This window comes from Psammomys obesus, unplaced genomic scaffold (genome assembly GCF_907164565.1).
Source record: "Psammomys obesus unplaced genomic scaffold, mPsaObe1.curated_primary_1811, whole genome shotgun sequence".
Classification (NCBI taxonomy): Eukaryota; Metazoa; Chordata; class Mammalia; order Rodentia; family Muridae; genus Psammomys; species Psammomys obesus.
The window spans coordinates 5,240,901-5,259,211 of record NW_026596069.1 but is presented as its reverse complement, the minus strand read 5'-3'; the positions used below and the strand labels follow the sequence as shown (position 1 = coordinate 5,259,211).

Below are 18,311 nucleotides of genomic sequence, written 5' to 3'. Positions count from 1 at the left end.
AGAAAGAAAGAAAGAAAGAAAGAAAGAAAGAAAGAAAGAAAGAAAGAAAGAAAGGAAGGAAGGAAGGAAGGAAGGAGAAAGAATAAGAGAAAGAGAGAGAAAGAAAGGAAGAGAAGAGAAGAGAAGAGAAGAGAAAAAAGAAAAAAAGAAAACCCTGACAAAGCATTATGATGCAGACCTATCCTTAAGAGAGTCTTATATACTAAGTGAGACTGTTGGAGAAAAATGATCTTTCATTTGTGAATGGTTATCAAGTGGAGATAGCATCTGGGAGGGATGGAGGTTTGTGACTACTTTTATGCACGCTGTCAGTCTCTGCCATATGTTCATCGGTCCTGCTGTGTTTAGAAATATTTGATTTATTGGTGTCCTCTGTCCCTTAAGTTTCTCTCTCTCTCTCTCTCTCTCTCTCTCTCTCTTTCTCTTTCTGTGTGTGTGTGTGTGTGTGTGTGTGTCGCATGCACGTGTGAGTGATCTAAATGAAACCTCCAAATAACAGAAGATATTGAGCCCCAACTGGGCATCTTTTGTCACAAAATGAATTCTTCAGTTCCAGTAATTATTTATATCTAATCAAGTTGCTGGCCAAAGGGGCCTCATGGGAAACCCGTAATAACCCAGGCAATTGCAAAAGCTTTTGGTTACTCTTCAAAAACTGCTCATAAGACTCTTTTGCTAAGACAACACCTATACAACTCATTGAACATAGAAAAGTTGAGGTGGTGCCTACCTACAGCCTTCACACCTACTGAGGAGAAAGTTAAACATAATCACGGCTACAAATCTTTAGCTCTACAGTGATAACTGGCCTGCAAGATATGCTAGTACAAACACATATTTAGTAATAGTGGCAGATTTGGGGGGAATAACCAACCAATATCTAACTGGGTTTTCTATTTGTTTGTTTGTTATTATTATTATTATTATTATTATTATTATTATTAATTCAGTTTGTGTCTCAGCTGTAGCCCCTTCCTCATCTCCTTCCAGTCCTATTCTGCCTCCTTCTTCTCTCCTCCCCCATGTCCCTCCCCTAATCCACTGATATGGAAGGTCCTCCTCCACTATTATCTGACTCTAGCCTATCAGGACTCATCATGACTGGCTGCATCCTCTTTCTTTGTGGTCAAGTAAGGCCACCTCACCAGGAGGAGGTGATCAAAGACAGGCAATCAAGTTCATGCCAGTGACTGCCCTACTCACCTTACTAGAGATCCCCCCCCCATGGAGACTGAGCTGTCCGTGGTCTACAGATGAGCAGAGGTTCTACATCCTCTCCATGCATGGTCCTTGGCTCATTCATTAGTCTCTTCAGGGTCCTCAGGGCTCAGATCTTTTAGTTCTGTGGAGATCCTGTCTTCTCTAGGTCTTTCTGTCTCCTCCTTCTTCCATAAGATTCCCTGCGCTCTGCCCAAAGTATGGCTATGAGTCTTAGCATCTGTTTTGATGCTCTGCTGGGTAGAGTCTTTCAGAGGCCCTCTGTGCAAGGCTCCTGCCCTTTTCCTTCTCCTACATCTGATGTCTATCCTGTTTGCCCTTCTGAATGGATATTAAGCTTCTTCCCTAGGTTCCTCCTTGTTTTGCTTCTTTAGGACTATAGAATTTAGTATGTTTATTCTATATTATATGGCTAATATCCAGCTATAAGTAACTGGTATTAAAGCCTACTCCATAAGATGGAACCCATCCTTAACATTGCTTGGATGGTCAAGAACCTTAGCCCAGAATAGCCAGGGACCTAGGGGAAAATGAAATACTATTGTTCTGCTGAAGGAACATAGCAATAAAATGACTCCTAAAGGCATTCTGCTATAAGCATAGATCAGTGTCTTGCTCAGCCATCATCAAAGAAGTATCCTTAAGGATGAGATGGGAACTAAGACAGACACACAGATGAACAATCTGAAGAGAGTAAGAGAACTTGGAGCACTCAAATGAAATGGGCAGTCTTTATCAAATCCCTTTCCTCAGGCCTCAGGGAACCCTGTAGAAGAGGAGGCACAAAATTATTCTTTTTTAGTTTTAGGGGGAAAACAACAACAACAACAACAACAAACAGGAAACACAAGAAAGTTAAATGCAATTCATGAACAAAAAAATTCAGAGAAGAGAAAATGGAACAGCTAATACAAATATGCAGATAAAAGATTTGACCATTGATCCAAAAATGTAAAATGAAAATCATAATGAGATGCATTTCATCCACTATCAGGTTAAAAAGTGGGGGGGGGAGAAGCTTGACAATGACACTGTCAGATGGGGTGAATTTATAGGAAATTGAGACAGACTTGAAAATGCTAACACTATAAAATTAAGTAATCTAAATATTATAAAATGGTGTGTTACTATTCAGTATATTCCATGTGCATCATGAACTCTCAAAATAGCTTAGGGACTACTTAGTACAATTATCATCAAAAATATTAGTCATTCAAAAAAATTATATAGTAACTAATAGAATGTATCACGTTAAACATTTCTTGACACCAAAATACTAAATTATTAATCTTTCCAGAAGACTTTTTTTTTCAACTACTGGCTTGTTTAAAATGATGGCTTTGGTGTTACATGGGCTGACACTTGGTTCATAATTATTTCCAGAATTTCAGTGGTATAGTCAGGCAGTATATGAAAATCTGATAGGGTAGACAATGAGTACCCCAAATCCTTAAGAAATTAAAGTTAAGGCTCGGCAGTATTTTGAAAGGAGACTCCAATCAGCAGCAAGGAAGGAGGTCCAGAAGAGTCACAGCACTGTCATCCTGGCCTACAGCTTAAGATAGATGGCTCCCTCTCCTCCCACTGGAAACAAATGAGGTATTTGCCATTCCCCTCATGTTCTCTCAGAACTAAATTAATATTCTATTAGTGAGATTAGCATCCCTTTTGGATATTGTTGAAGGAATCATCTGGAAATAGCTATGATAGGCAGATGAGTCATGCAGGATTTCTTCACTGGGGTTCAAATGGCATTTGTTTCTTAAAACAATTAGTCAAAGCAAGAAAGTGTGGCAGAGATCAAAGAGTGCTGTGGTCTGAGGAAAGCCTCCCCCTCTTCTGTTTTGCTTTTGTTTTACTATTTATTGCTCCCATTTTCACAGCTCATACAGAGTCTGATTATCAGAAACTGAATGTCTGTGACTTTTAAAACCCTCTTTTTAAAACTACAGCTACAAACAGAAGTAATATAATATTAACTATGGAACATTTATGTTCTCATATGGAGTCTACACTATTACAAGGAATAAGACTTCTACAAAGTCAAATTCTGTACACATATAGAAATGTATTGTTATGGGATGATTGAAATCTCTGATTTCTATCTCTTTGAGAAAAGGAAATCCCAGTGTTCTAAGGAGTATGCAATATCTGACTCATGTTGGGATTGTCTCTCAAATCAGCACCATTTTAGCAAATGAACAAGTAAGCAGCCATGCAGGCGCTTTAACCTTAGAGGAGAGCAAAGAAAACTATGGGAGAAAGCAGACTAAAGAGGAGCATGCATGAGGTGTACATTAAAAATTAATAGGAATAGGTATAAAGAAATGCAAAGAAAGTAAAACATAAACACTGACAGTAATTTAGAGGTTTAAAAGACCAGAAGACAAATTTAAGCAAAAATGAAAATAAAATCTTTCAACATAAAATTAGATGGATTTAAAGATCAATTAGCATAATTAAAAAGTAACAGAAATGAAGAGGTTTGAGAACAAGATCATAGGAAGGTAAAGAAAATCTTGGGGTAGGGGAAAATGCCTAGTCACAAAAACTGAGTGCTCACAAAATTCTGGATTCTGTCCAGCTTCACCCTTCACAGTCCCATGCCATGTGTGAACAGACATGTGGAATGGCCATGTCTAAGTACCTGGATTCATTCAGTTCTCATTGAAGGGCCAGGCTTACAGAGCCATGATCTGAAGCAGTGGGATGTTTCTGGCTTTGCTTACCCATGCTATATTTGAACGTTCACGGAAGCCTTGGTTCTGAATATACAACTGTGTGCTTTATGCCACGTGTGTCATCAAAGCACCCAAAGCCAAAAGCCTTGTCCCAAAAACTGGGCTCCGGTCAACACTATTGTCTATTACCAATTACAGTGTTTAAATTTTACACGCAAAGTTTTCTGCTCTTATAAAAACATGACATGGTTTAATTACAAAAGCAACGATCAATTCCTATGCTCATTCCTTGCCATGTAAGTATCAAATTACTATATTTGGGCTTTTATTAAAATTTTTAAATTTAAACCTTTGTTATTAAATTATTGACTTAAATATTATAATATTTTATATTCTATTTTAATATCATGAATATTAAAAATATTTAATATCGTTGGCTTGAGGTAAGGACAGAAGTACTAACCATTTCTGAAATGGCCTTAAACATTTTCAACATTTTGTATCATGTGTGTTATGAGATGTGGCATGTTTAGCCTGAGGATTAGCAAAATCAAGTCAAAATATTAATAATTTATTAAAAATGTGGGAAATGCTCTATAACCTGCAGTATAGATTATAAAACACTGAATTAACTCTCTATAAAAATAATCAACTTCTCCCATTTCATTAGTTTTTGGTTTTAAGAAATAGTAAAGTAATGTGTACAACAAAGAATTACTTCCTAATTATTTTTTCTCATGTAATATATTTTGATCATCTACTTTCCTCTACCCCAACTTTGCTTACATCCTGCTCACCTCCATACCTACCCAACATCATATCTATTTGTCTATCTAATGTCTTTCACCCAAACACACAAAAAGAAAAAACAACAAAAAATTAAAACAGGCAAAATGAATGGAAATCAAATAAGACAAGCAATGCCAAATTAAAACCACAGAGAATGTTTTGTGTTGATGAACTATTCCTGTGCATGGAGCTTGCCCTGGCTGTGGTTGGTATACCTGGTAACACTCCATGAGAGAAAATTGATTTTCCCTTTCCCAGCAGGTATCAATCATAAATAGCTTCTTGATTAGGATCAGAACTTGGCGTCCACTCCCCCTATTTATATTGCCCAATCTGAATGTCTGCGGGTCATGTGGGTGCTGTAACAGTCTCTGAGTTCATTTTTTGTGTCATTTTGTGTCTAGAAGATGCTATTCCCTTAGAGTTTTCAGCCACCTGTGGCTCTTACAATCGTCACACCTCATCTTTGCCATACATCTCTAGCCTTGAAGAGAGAAGTTTGATATAGAAAATCTTATTTAGGATTGAGTGCTGATAGTCTCTCACTGCACATTGTCAAGGAGTGGCTCTTTGTGCTAATTATGATCTACTTCAAGAGTAAACCTCTCTAGTGAGTTCAGTGATTTACTGATCTATGGGCACAGCAATATGTCATTTTATTGCTATGCTTCTTTAGCAGGATAATAGTAGTAGTCTTCCTGTAGGCTTATGACCTATCTAATCTCATATTCTTGTAAAGGGTTATCTTAAAATACATTTTTATGATTGGTTATTAATGTCTGACTTACATAAATAATATAAAGGGTCGTGTGTATGTGTGTGTGTGTGTGAGTTTGTGTGTGTGTGTGTGTGTGTGTGTGTGAATTTGCTTAGTGTTGTGCGGGTGCCTACAGAGACAAGAAAAGGGCTTAGATCTCTTGAATTTGCAGTTACTGGAAGTTATGAATTTTCTTGTATCTGAACTCTGGTGTTCTGCAAGAGCAGCAAGTGCTTTTAAGTCCTCTTTTCTCTTCTGTTCTCTATAAACTATTATATATACCAATATTTTCAGCATCTTGTAAATTTGCTAAGGTAAAAGAGATCATCTCTTTGCACTGTAGGATAGTCTGTGTGATAATTTTTTTTCACTAATAGAAAATCTTTGAATAGCGATGAACACTCTGTCTGTGCTAGCTTCACCAAGTTGTTAAAGTTTTTTGTTTTTTGTTTTCTAAGTAGAGGATCCATGAGTGGCCCAGAAGAATTACATCCTGTCTGTTAAGCAAAATTATTTTTAATAAGAGTAAATATTGCAGCTGTTAAGTATATGACCCCAACTTGCAGACATGACATATAAAACAGGAATATGACAAACATAGATAGCCAGAAACAAGGATGCCCAAACAACCCTAACCCAAAGGCTACTTTGCTCCTCTATCTGACTGCTCTCAAATGTGAAAAGCAGAGATTCTGCAGAAAGTTGAGTCAAGACAAGGAACAAACTCTACATCAGTGAGTTTATAGTAATGAAATTGCTTGCCTGCTTTTCCACTTTGCAGGATTATGAGTGCACATTCGACACACTCTCTACTTAAAAGTAGAATTAGAGGTCGCTAATTTTACTTCTTTATGGAGAGTAATTGGTAGAAATGGATGCTTCTCTCCGTAGTGTTCTAATTTAGTCTTCTAAATAAGGGCATAGGACAATGGGGGTAGGGACTGAAAGTGCTTTTCCATGTCGCCTAATGAAATTCAAGTGCACTGACCTTCTGACTGTGATGTAGAAGTGTAATGATTTTAAAATTACTTTGGCCTGCTGAGTTGTATGTTCTAGCCTGGGAGTAACTGATTATCATTTTAAACTGAGAAGATTATGTAAATGTTCATGCTTGCTAGTTTGTCCCTAACTTGGTATATACTAAGAAAGCTTGGAATATGTTCTCCAGTGAAATGAATTAAGTATCAGTGATAAGGATCAGAATCATCTCAGTGCTAAAACACTGTCTTTTGTAGAAAGCTATTCTGATGCCTAAACAAGAAAATACTTTGAAAAAATAATAGTGGCTTTATGTACAGTTGAAGCTTCCATTCTTTGCTTTTCTTTTTTCTTAGATTTATTCTTTGGAGTCAATAAATATTACTCATCATTATTTTTTTAAACTGAACTCCACTGAAAATTGGGGCATATTGCTCTGTTATGGAAGATTTGTTGCATCAGTTCTTCTAACAGAAATAATACAGGAGTATGCTCTGGGGGCACACAGATGGAGTCAACTGGAGACACTAGAAGACCAACCCACAGAGCAGAAAATATGACGAGGATCAAGAAGAGAAGAGAGAATTAGAACAAGAAAAGGGGATTCTAATAGGGGTTGGTTACACATGTAAACAGTATGTCTTTCTTTCCTGGTTATGATTGCAAACATAAACCGTAGATACAGGAAACACAAACTAGATATATTCAAGGAGGTTCTATATTCTCTCCCCTGATATCCGCAGGTCCACACAGGCATCCTTGTCAGGAATGTCATCTTGCTGGTTAACCTACTCCTCTCCTGTCCTGCCTTGTGTCCAGCCTGAAATGCTGTGACCCCTGGTAGTCACCTAGCTTTGAGACCATGTGCATAAAAAATGAACTTAAGCACACGTTTTCCTGCTGATCCTTAGCACATTTAGACAAGCTCAGGCCTCATGTTTATAGCTTCCTTTTTTGTGGTTGCCATATCCCTCCTGAGTCAAAAGTAGATTCGAAGGAGAAGCCCTGAAGGCACACTATCACCCAAGAAATGTGTGTTTGGGAAATGTTGACAGTAGGAAAAAAGAAAAACGATGAGGCATCTAGAAGGAACAATGAGGTGTTACCACCATTAGATTCAATGCTTTATCATTCAACTGACTATGAAGTTCAGTTCTTACACTAAAGCAACAGCAGACAGCCGTTGTTCATATGTGTAAATAAACTAATGCTCTTATCTCATTTTTTGTTGTCGCAACAGAAACTGGCTACTGTATAGAGAGGACATACTTATCTGGTTCACCATTTTAGACGGCTGAAAACATAGTGTCAGCGCTTGTTGGATTCTGATGAGCACTGTTTGGCTATAGCACACCTTTATAAGTAGATCCGAGTCAAAGCTAATATAGAATGACAAGATGATACAGGAAGCTAGATGTCACGTAAGGATCAGACTCATGACAATTTGTCACAACCTGTTCTGGAAGGAATTATTTCGTTTCCCCATTCACCCTCCTCCACTGATCCATTCTTATGGGAAGGCTACCAATGTATCCCACTATAGGTTCTATCACACAAACACTACCACACACAGGACCAAGATTCCAGCACAGGAAACTAGTGAAAATAAATCCAAATTGTATCCATGTCATAGCATCACCACATAGCTTTAAAACAATGTAAATATCAACTTGAAAATATTAATAAAATAAACTATGTCAGAACCACCTGTACTCTACCAACAAAATGATAAAAGTAGGCATTCCTTGTCTTCAGGGATCTCACCAATAATGATTCTCAAGTCACATCTTGATTTATACACATTGTTAATAAACAAAGCTGTAAAAAACATTCAAATTCAAACAAATTCAAATGTTCTTATAAAATAAAATATAATCCCAGTCAGAAACAATGCATGCTACTTTAAGAGGTACAAACTTTTACTCTATGTGTGTATGGTATTTCATGTAACTTAAATAAATGTAAAACTTTCACCTAAAATCATCCAGCTTCAAAGTCACAAAATGGCTCATATCAGTTCATTTTAGTCAAAATTCCCCATTATCTCAATGTCAAATTAAAGTAAATATGAGACACAGTCAATGTATTCTCATTGACTGACTAGGTTCAAGTAAGTCAATAGCATACAATTCAGTCACACAAACCGTTATTGAACGCGAGCTCTGTGTCTAAGATTTTGGTAAATATTGAAAAGAAGAAATATAAGGTCACACACGTAATTTTTCTCTTTTTCTTTTTCAATATAAGCATGCCTTAAGGAAAAGAAAAGAGAGAAGTCACAATGCTCTTACTGAAGGCTAGGGATGGCAGTGTTTTAGCCTTTCAACAATCAGTGTATCTGATGCTGGTGACTATGTATTTGGTAGATTACACCATGTCATACTTTGCTCTTTCTTGGTGATTAAAAATGGATGAAAGTCATTTTTTTGTTGTTGTTATCAAGAAAGGTCCAAGATGTACAAAAAAAGCATCCATGGTTTTGTCAAAGTTTCTTGTTTGGGTTCTTCACAGTACAGCTGAAAATGGATAGTTGAAACATCTGGATTTGTATCTATTTTAGACATTATATGAACTTGAACAGTGCCCATAAACCCCTTGCAACTATATTCCTTCATCTACAAATGTGTAGGTTGAACTGGGCAAAAAGAATTCTATCTATGTCTTATTTATAAAACAATAGTTTAATTGACATTGACTTGTCTAAAGTACTTATTAAATGGATTCTGCCATCATTTCTGCAGTTGAAAGACAGAATTGGAACTTGTTATCTATTTCTCACACACATGTACATACATACATACATCTACTAAAGATTTATTTCATATTATGGTAATTTGTAAAAGTATAGATTGTGTTATACATATGGATTATTTTCTACTAATTAATAAATTAGTAGAAATTATATCAATTAAAACAATTTAAAAGCATTAATATTTGTAATTGTACACTGAGAACTATAATTATTATCTTAAAGTATAACTCCAGGCCATCTTGAATTCACTCAGTTCTATAGAATGGTCTTGCCATGCTTGACATAAATTAGTCCCATAACAGACATTACTGTTAAGCTACCTAAGGACAAAACAAAATTCACTGAATTTTGCTGAATGAGCTGGTTCAAGCTGGAACCCTAAAACTGTTCTCACTCTATCACTGTGCACAAGAATTAAGATCACTCTGCTTCAAGAATCATGAAGTCATAGTCTGGGCAGTTTCACTTAAAAAAATCTGTTGGGATGATGTTTTGTGCACTGTATAAAGGTTGTCTCCAAGTGGGTCCCCTAATAAAGGGGAGCAGGGCTTTCTCTGGCTGAACTCAGTGACAGGCTTTCTGAGCTCCTCCCCCTGGGTGGTACAGCTTTGCCAGGCTGCAGAGGAAGATGATACAGCCAGTTCTGATGAGACCTGATAGGCTAGGGTCAAATAGAAGGGAAGAAAGTCCTCATCTATTAGTGGACTAGGGGAGGAGTATAGGGGGAGAAGAGAGAGGGATGATGAGATTGGGAGGATATGAAGGAGGGGGCACAGCTGGGATACAAATTGAATAAACTGTAATAAAAGATAATAATATAAAAAGAAAAAGGTTGACTTAGTATTATTCAAATGCTGATTTCTGTGGCAGAGGTCTGAATGCTTCATATTGTAATTCTTATGACTCCGTCATATTTCATTAACATTCTCTTCAATACCTTCTGATTGGTTTAATCAAGAGCTCAAGAACCAATAACTGAGGTAGGATAGAAAAGGTAGGACTTCCAGGAGAAACAGGATCTCTGGGAAATAATCAGACACAGGGAGTTCACCAGCCAGATGCGGAGGAAGAAACAAGGTACTGGAACTGAGAGGAGGTAACAGGCCACGTGGTAAAACATATATTAGTATAAATGGGTTAATAAGTTATAAGAGCGAGTTGGAAATGAGCCTAAGCTTAGGTCAAGCTTTTATAATTAATAAAGTCTCCATGTCATTTTGGGAGCTGGCAGTCCGGAGAAAGGACCGTTATAAAAATATTTTAAGTTTTACTCTTTCTTACTAGGAATTTCAAGTCAAATGTGCATGTAAATCCATCTCCTATGTTAGCCACACTCAGTGCCTATCTAAAGACAGATTTTTAATGCCCACAGATTTTTAGTCCACACTAGTCATTTGGCATTCTTTTCTGAAATTTTTCATTCATACTTCTTCATCAGTATTTTTCTACCCAAAATCCATACACACAATAAATATATAAAAACATTTAAAGAAACACATAGAGAATAGCATCTGTGCATAATAACAGTATTCAGTGTGAAAAAATTAATTCAAGAGTAATTGGAAGCTGGGCACAGTGGCAAACGCTAGTAATCCCAGCACACGGGAAGGCAGAGACAGGCAGATGGGAGTTCAAAGTTGTCCTGGTCTACAAAGCAAGGCCAGGACAGCCAAGGCTAAACAGAGAAATCCTTTCTAGAAAACAAACAAGTAAAAAAAGAAAAGAAAGAATGATTGCAGATGAAAACACTGGCAAGATGGCTGATTACACCATTTAATAAAAATGCTTGCAGCCAAACTTGATGACAAGTTTGATCTCTGGCACTCACATGGTGGAAGGAGAGAGCCAACTCCTCCTCAAAGTTGTGGGTTGAGTCCTACATTCATGCTGTGATGTAAATGGGTCCATAAGCATGCACATACACACACACACACACACAGAGAGAGAGAGAGAGAGAGAGAGAGAATGTAATAAAAGTGAGAATCAATCAATCAATCAATAAGTTAACTTTAAATTAATGCATACCACCCAGACATAATGTATGTTTTTGCTCAAGATAATGTTGTTTAAACAAAATGTATGAATTTTTGTTTGGTCAAGAGTGAAGTCATTTTTCTCATTATTAGTGATAATGCATTGATTTGTATGAAAAGAATGTGAATCAAGCCATCAGGTAGGCAGGTGAGCCAGGATGGGTGTGTACAAATACTTCTAGGAGCTATGAAGGAAGAAGCAATCCATGCGTCGAGCTTTCTTAAAGGTACGCAGCTGGTACCCCCAGCTCTGCTCTCTGCACTGTACAGGGCTCCTTGATAAGGCCCTGAAGGCTGGGATACAAGGCCAAGCAAGGTTATGACATTTACAGGATTCATGTCCGTCATGGTGGCCACAAATACCCAGTTCCTAAGGGTGTTTAGGCAAGCTTGTCCACCTTGGTGTTAACCAGTTAAAATTTGCCTTCAGTCTGTTGCCTAGGAGTGAGCTGGACGCCATTGTAGGACTATGAGAATCCTGAATTATTCTTACTGGGTTGGTGAAAATTCCACATATAAATTTTTTGAGGTTATCCTCATTGATCAATTCCATAAAGCTGTCAAAAGAAATCCTGACACCCGGCGGATCACCAAACCAGTCCACAAACACAGAACTGTGAGTTGACATCTTTTGGCCAGAAGTGTCTTGACCTTGGAAAGGGGCCCAAGTTCCACCACACTCTTGGTGGCTCTCGCTGTGCAGCCTGGAGAATGTGCAACACTCTCCAGCTCTACCGTTAAACACTTGTAAATCCATACCCAATTAACAATTTAGGACAGTCAAAAATAAATAAAATAGTGTGAATCATGTCGTCCTTTAAGGAATTCATTTCTTTGTACTTTATAAAATGGTGGAAAACTAGGTACTCCTTAACTGTCCGTTTTAGGTCCTTTACTCATTTTTTTTTCAGATTTTCTAATTGCCTTGTTTACCTTGGGCTGGACAGATACTCCTACCTACACTGCCTGAATCACTGCACCATCCATCTCCCAGCCCCCATCCAATGCCATCCTCCTTAGCCATCCTATCTTCCATCCATAATCCTTTACTCTTTATTTAAGATATTACTGATTTCTTTCAAAATTTATGGCAAAAATGAAGTTAAACAAGGGCTTGGGGAACATAAAGTAAACAAAAGAAAATTAGCAAACCTGTCTTTCTACTTGATATTTATGTCCCCCAAGAACACGTTTCAACGCCTTTAGCTTTGAGATTTCAGATCTTAGTATCTCATGTATGCTATGACACAAACATCAGTGTTTTAGGTATGAATTTATCAGTGTAAGAGAGTGATCGAAACTACACAATGGAGGTAGATCATAACTAAAATCCTGTACTCTGCCTTAGGATGTAGAACCTGGGGAATAGTCAGGACAGGCAATGGCAGTATAGGAGTCCTGTGTAAGGAAGGATAGCCAAATCAGTAAGATAAAGATGAAGTAGGGACACAACCTAGGCAAATTCCACTCTCATGAGTTTTATTTCTAAATATCACTGAGAAGATAATTTTATGGTAAAAATAACCTTTCCCCATAGACATCAAGATTATAGACAGCAAAGACAAGTTTCTCCAGAGGAGTAATATGAATGGTGATAACGAAGAAGTTTGGGATGGACTCATTTTACTCTTCCAATATGCTGGTAGTAGTTGCTTTGCTTTGAGATTGTCAGAATGGTCTGAGATGATGTATTGTATTGTTTTGTATTTCTCAAACTCCACAAAAGGAAATCATGAATTTGAACTCTTCATAATTTGTAAGATGCTGTTGATTTGCATAGGACTTATTGGAACCTGATGAAAAGGGCTCTGGCTATGCTTGTCACCATCAGAGCCATTTAGATCAGTAACCATTAAATAAAAAACTGAATGCAATGTGCCCCTAAGTAATTTACAGAAAAAAAAAACACTGTAGCAATTCTTTGTGTGTGTGTGTGTGTGTGTGTGTGTGTGTGTGTGTGTGTGTTATGAAGAGGGACAAAGACAATGTGGTGGCTCCAAAGCCTGATGTGACAGGTAACTTGTTCTCGGAAGTGCTGAGTGATACAACCAAACGCAATCCTGCACTATCTATCATTCCATGGTGTCACCCTTTATTGTGCATAGTTCAATTACTTTTCATTTCTTCAAGCAGAGTAGAACCTTGCCAGTAAGTAGGTACGTGTGCTATAGCCTTGTCTTTTTGCAATGCTTTCATACAACAATAAAAATGGAGTTCTCAGAAACTCCTTCCTTTACTTCCCTTTGGAAATAGTTCCACCAAAACAATTTATTCTGTAATAACATTTTTGGGTTCATTAACATGAAGCTAATACCCTGGAATTTTTAAAATTGATTTGTGGAAATTGCTTTTTTTCTATTATTCTTAATGTTAATGTTGGTGCCAACATACTACGAAATGTGTTATACAATACCACGCCTGAGCCTCACAGGAATTAGGATGATGTTTATGGAAGAAAAAACTGAACTACAATGAGTTTGAATTATTTGTTGAAGTTCACACTGGTTCTCAATGGCAATGTCAGGGCAAAATCTCAAAAGAGCTTTGTCACAGATCGAAGATCCTTTTTTTCAGACTGCTTGGCTTTACTACACGAGAGTTCACCTTTCTAAGTTTATTAAACCATTTAAAATAATCAGAATTCAAAAGCTAAAACTTATCAGCTTATTTCATACCTTAAAAATGGAAGGGGAGGAGGACCTCCCGTATCAGTGGACTTAGAGAAGGGCAGGGAGGAGATGAGGGAGGGAGGGTGGGATTGGAAGGGATTAAGGGAGGGGGCTACAACTGGGATACAAAGTTAATAAACTGAAACTAATATTAAAAAATAAAAATTTAATTAAAAAAATGGAAGAGTTCAGCCTTACCAGGCCACAGAGGAAGAATATGAAAGACAGTCCTGATGAGACCTGATAGGCTAGGATCAGATGGAAGGGGAGGTAGTCCTCTCCTGTCAGTGGACTGGGGAAGGGACATGGGAGATGAGGGAGGGAGGGATGAAGAGAGGGAGGGAAGGATAGGGAGAGGACAAGGGACGGGGCTACAGCTGGGATACAAAGTGAATAAATTGTAATAAATAAAAAAATTGCATTTAAAAAAAAATGGAAGAGTTCTGCTAAAGCACTCCAGAGTCTGAATTAGCTGTTATTTATAACAGAAAGAATGTGCTTTAAGGATGACTGCACGGTATCATAACTGGCAAACACATGGTCCTCTCACTTGGAAATGAGCTAACCAGAACTCACATGCTGCGCCTTGGGAATAACTTCCCATAAAAAAACAGGCTCAGAACAGGCGAGTCCTGGAGCTGTGGCAAGTGATATTCTAACATGACAAACAGAATCTCAGCTTTAAAAAAAATCTTCCCTTATCCCAAACCATTTTCTTCTTATATGCTGGAAAATGGTCAAAATACAAACAAACCAAATTAACAAAAGTCAAAAGAGGGCCAAGCTCATGTCTTACTTCAGCTGACCCCCATTAAAGGGTTATTCCTTCAGGATCAATACCATTAATGCCTGACTATGGAGACCCAGCAATCAATGGAAAGTGATAAAGGAAACAGAATCAATAAGCATTAGAAAGACAACAGAGAGTGAAAAAAAGACAAATCCAGTGAGAATGTTGTGTAGGATTTTGCTTGAATGAGAGGCTGGGAGCTGCTTGCAAGTTCTTTCTGTTACACTAATCTAAATTATTTCCTCGAAACTGGAAAAGCTCATGTTGGATACAATTAATATCAAATGCAGATAAAAGTATCATAGTATAACTGGAGATCTTGATTAACCTAAAAATTTCTTTAAGAAAACTCCACAGTCTGTAGTGAACCTTAACACCGGCTTATAAAGCATTGGGTTTTTGTTGGTCTTACAAGAAGGAAGTTCCCTCAGGAGGCTGAGGAACCAAGTCATTATAGCATTAGTTGCATTACATCTATCATTTAGCAATTAATAGTGCTGGAGATACTCTTGAGAATGCACAATATCTGGGGCAAAGAGATTGAATGTACGAACAGGAAGCAGCCAGACCACGCATGAAAACATAACTAACTTGCTCCTGAAGAAATCTTGCTGGGAAACAAACAAGATGCATATGCTCGATCCTCCCTTTAACAAGCTGGTCTGCTAAACTCCAACGTGTAGGAAGCCAGACTTCTATCTCCAGTAACAATCCCATATACAATAAATTCTCAGCCCCAAGCAAACTGGATTAATAACTCAAAATTGCCTCAATTTTGTCTGTGCTTAAAACTTAGGATCAACCTAAAAAAGGCAGGGTGCCATTCTGTAATCACATAGAGCAGCTGTAGGTAAACCAAATTGCCCCTGCACCTCCTTATGCCAACAGCTTTCAAAGAAGCACACCTCAAGCCATCTTCTCATGCCCTGCTATAAAGTTGTGCCATTAGTCTGCTTGCCCTGGACTCTGACAAAACGCCATTGATCCCGGATGACTTCCTTCCTCTGAATTAACAGATGGTTCCGCAGATTAGGCAGGGCATAGGAGTAAATGCATGACCTCAATTCATTTCCACGTGTGCTCTGACCACGCCCTCATTAAAATACTTCATCTGCTGGAGTGTAGCTCAGTGGTCGAGCAGTTGCCCAGCATGCATAAAGTTCTGGGTTCAATACCCAGGATGGCAGAAAAGTAAGCCAAAACAAACAAGCACATTAGAAAATCCCAGGTAACATGCATAATCATTTCAGAATATCATGTTAGAGAAGCTCGTCCATGATATATGTTCCTTTCCCCGTAGGTTTATGGAAAATTGCCTCCAGTTGGTGCTATCACAGCTTCTTTTTTTATAAATACAAAGCCAAACAAACAAAACAAAACAAAACAAAAAAATCTCGAGGCTTTTTAAAGGTAATGTACAATTTTTAAGTTACAAAATCGTATTTTAAAATATTTTTTCTGTAAAAAGGGTTGTGATTTATATTTTTTTAAAATATAATTCCTTTATCTAGAGTACTGAAATTATAATCAACCTTGAGATGGGTAACTTCAGGATTTCAGCTTCTATATCCTCAGGTTTCATCAGAATCTGACTGTCTTTATGTGTTTCCATAGCTCTCTTGCAATAAATTATGTTCATGGCAGAAGTATATGAATATTATTTAGTCATGCTGTTTGTCCTTCTTATTTGTCGATTCAAACTCTCACTTTTGATGTTATGAAATAAGTATGCTATTTTGTGGAAGAATAACTGTTTTTCTCGTAATCTAGTCCCAATTTTCTCATGTGTGGAAGCAGTTTATTTTTTCAGAAGTCACAGTGAGGCTTTTCTCTCTCAACCCTCCACAGCTTTCTTAGAAATCTCATGTCACCCCAGACAAAATACCCTGCATATTTTATTCGTCTGGTGAATTCCTTTTAACATAAATTTAACACTTCACATTTATTTCTGCTAAATCTCATTTCTATATTTATTCCTGTTGTTCAGGCCATTTCCAGGCGCTGGTACATCTTTGCTGGAGTCTGCCACACAAATATTGCTTGTGCATGACATTGCTCCCCAAGGCAAATTAATCCTTCAGGACCTTAGCCAGATTCACCTTCTGCTGTGATGCAACTGTGATTGTCATTTGTTAATTTTATTTTCATTTAATGATCTGTTAGTATAGATCTGTCATAGCTTAATTTTATTTCCATCTGGTGGAAAGAATATAGGGCGTTATCAAACTGTCTTGGAAATAAAATAGCCTTGGGCCTTCCATTACCAATGACTGTCATCCTCTATCAAAATAATATAAACTATTCAGTCAGAAACAGAAGATTGAAATGTAAATGATTAGTATAAAACAACTGATTTACCCCAAAACTGTAGTTTAATTGTTAATTATCCATTTATCCATGTATTTCTATATATAAAATGATTAATTTACATATGTATATTATGGAAGGCAGGTTGTAAATATATTTGTTGATGTTTATCAAATACCACACACAGAAACAGTTTATGAGAATGCCAATTTCCCCTAGATAAACTTTGTTATTAATTTTAAAAAGAAATGTTCTATGATTTGATGAAAAATCCTGTCTTGGTTACTTTCAGTAAGATAAAACTAAATTTCCAACAAATAGTTCTTTTAAAGGTCAATCAAAAAAAAATAATCAGTGATTCTGTTGTTAGTACTTGGGAAATGTCCAGTGTTTTCTTTAAGGTTATTGAGGAATCATAAAAAGTTATGATGACACAAACCAGTAACTTATGCATATCACTGAAAGACACCAACCCAATCACAAAACAACAATTTGTCCTGCCTACAAGATGTGCTAGGGTAAAGGCGGTGCAGGAATTGTGAGCGTGGCCGACCAATGACTGGTTAGCTTGAGATTCGTAGCATGAGAGGGAGCCCACCCCTGATACTGCTCGGGTGGCCAGGAAGACAGAGGTGGGGCGGGGGTTGGTCAGGAGAGTTAGCAAGAGTTATTAACAGAGGTAGAGATTTAATACTGAAAGATGTTAAGGCTGAGCGGAAATAGCTGTGGCCACAGTTCAGAACAGTCTGATAAAAAGCAGCTCGAGAGAGAGAGTGTGAAGAGTGCTACATTGGGAACACAGCACTGTGGAGACCCACAGGGAGAAACAACTGTCTGATCAGGGGCAGTCGCAAAGGAACACCGTTGAAATGGAGACATAACGCATGAAGATGTTTTTAACTATGAGCTCATCACTGACACCCACTGTATCCTGCACGGTTCTTTGAGGGGCAGAACAATAGAGCACCTGCCAGTATTAGATTGGCTTGTACATAGAAGGTGAGTAGTCCAAGGGACTTTTGACTTCTGTAAAGGAAACTTCCTGCTAGCTTGTCAGTCTGTGCACTTAGATTCCTCAACAGTCTCAATTTGACACTGAAAAGCTAGAACTTTTCTGAGAATTACTGGTATTCAGTCCACTCTGAAAGGCCGGAGATGCTGAAGTCTGACTTCTCTGATGCATGGAAACAACAGCAACAGACTCAGAAAGAAGGGGAGGCAAACACGTGCTGCTTTTTCTTGAGTATTTAATATCTGGATTTTCTCTTGGAAAATGCAGTTTATTTTGAGGGCAGATCCCCTCTCTCCTGTACCTCATAGCTGAATTCTTGTCACTT

General features: G+C 37.6%; 1 protein-coding gene and 1 pseudogene across 1 annotated transcript in view; one reads left to right on the top strand and one right to left on the bottom strand.

The window, feature by feature from the left end:
- The window catches only part of Rit2 (Ras like without CAAX 2), a 341,614-nt gene that overhangs the window by 73,976 nt on the left and 249,327 nt on the right, over positions 1 to 18,311 (bottom strand). The window lies entirely within an intron of this gene.
- On the top strand, positions 11,367 to 11,949 carry LOC129690015 (60S ribosomal protein L15-like; annotated as a pseudogene).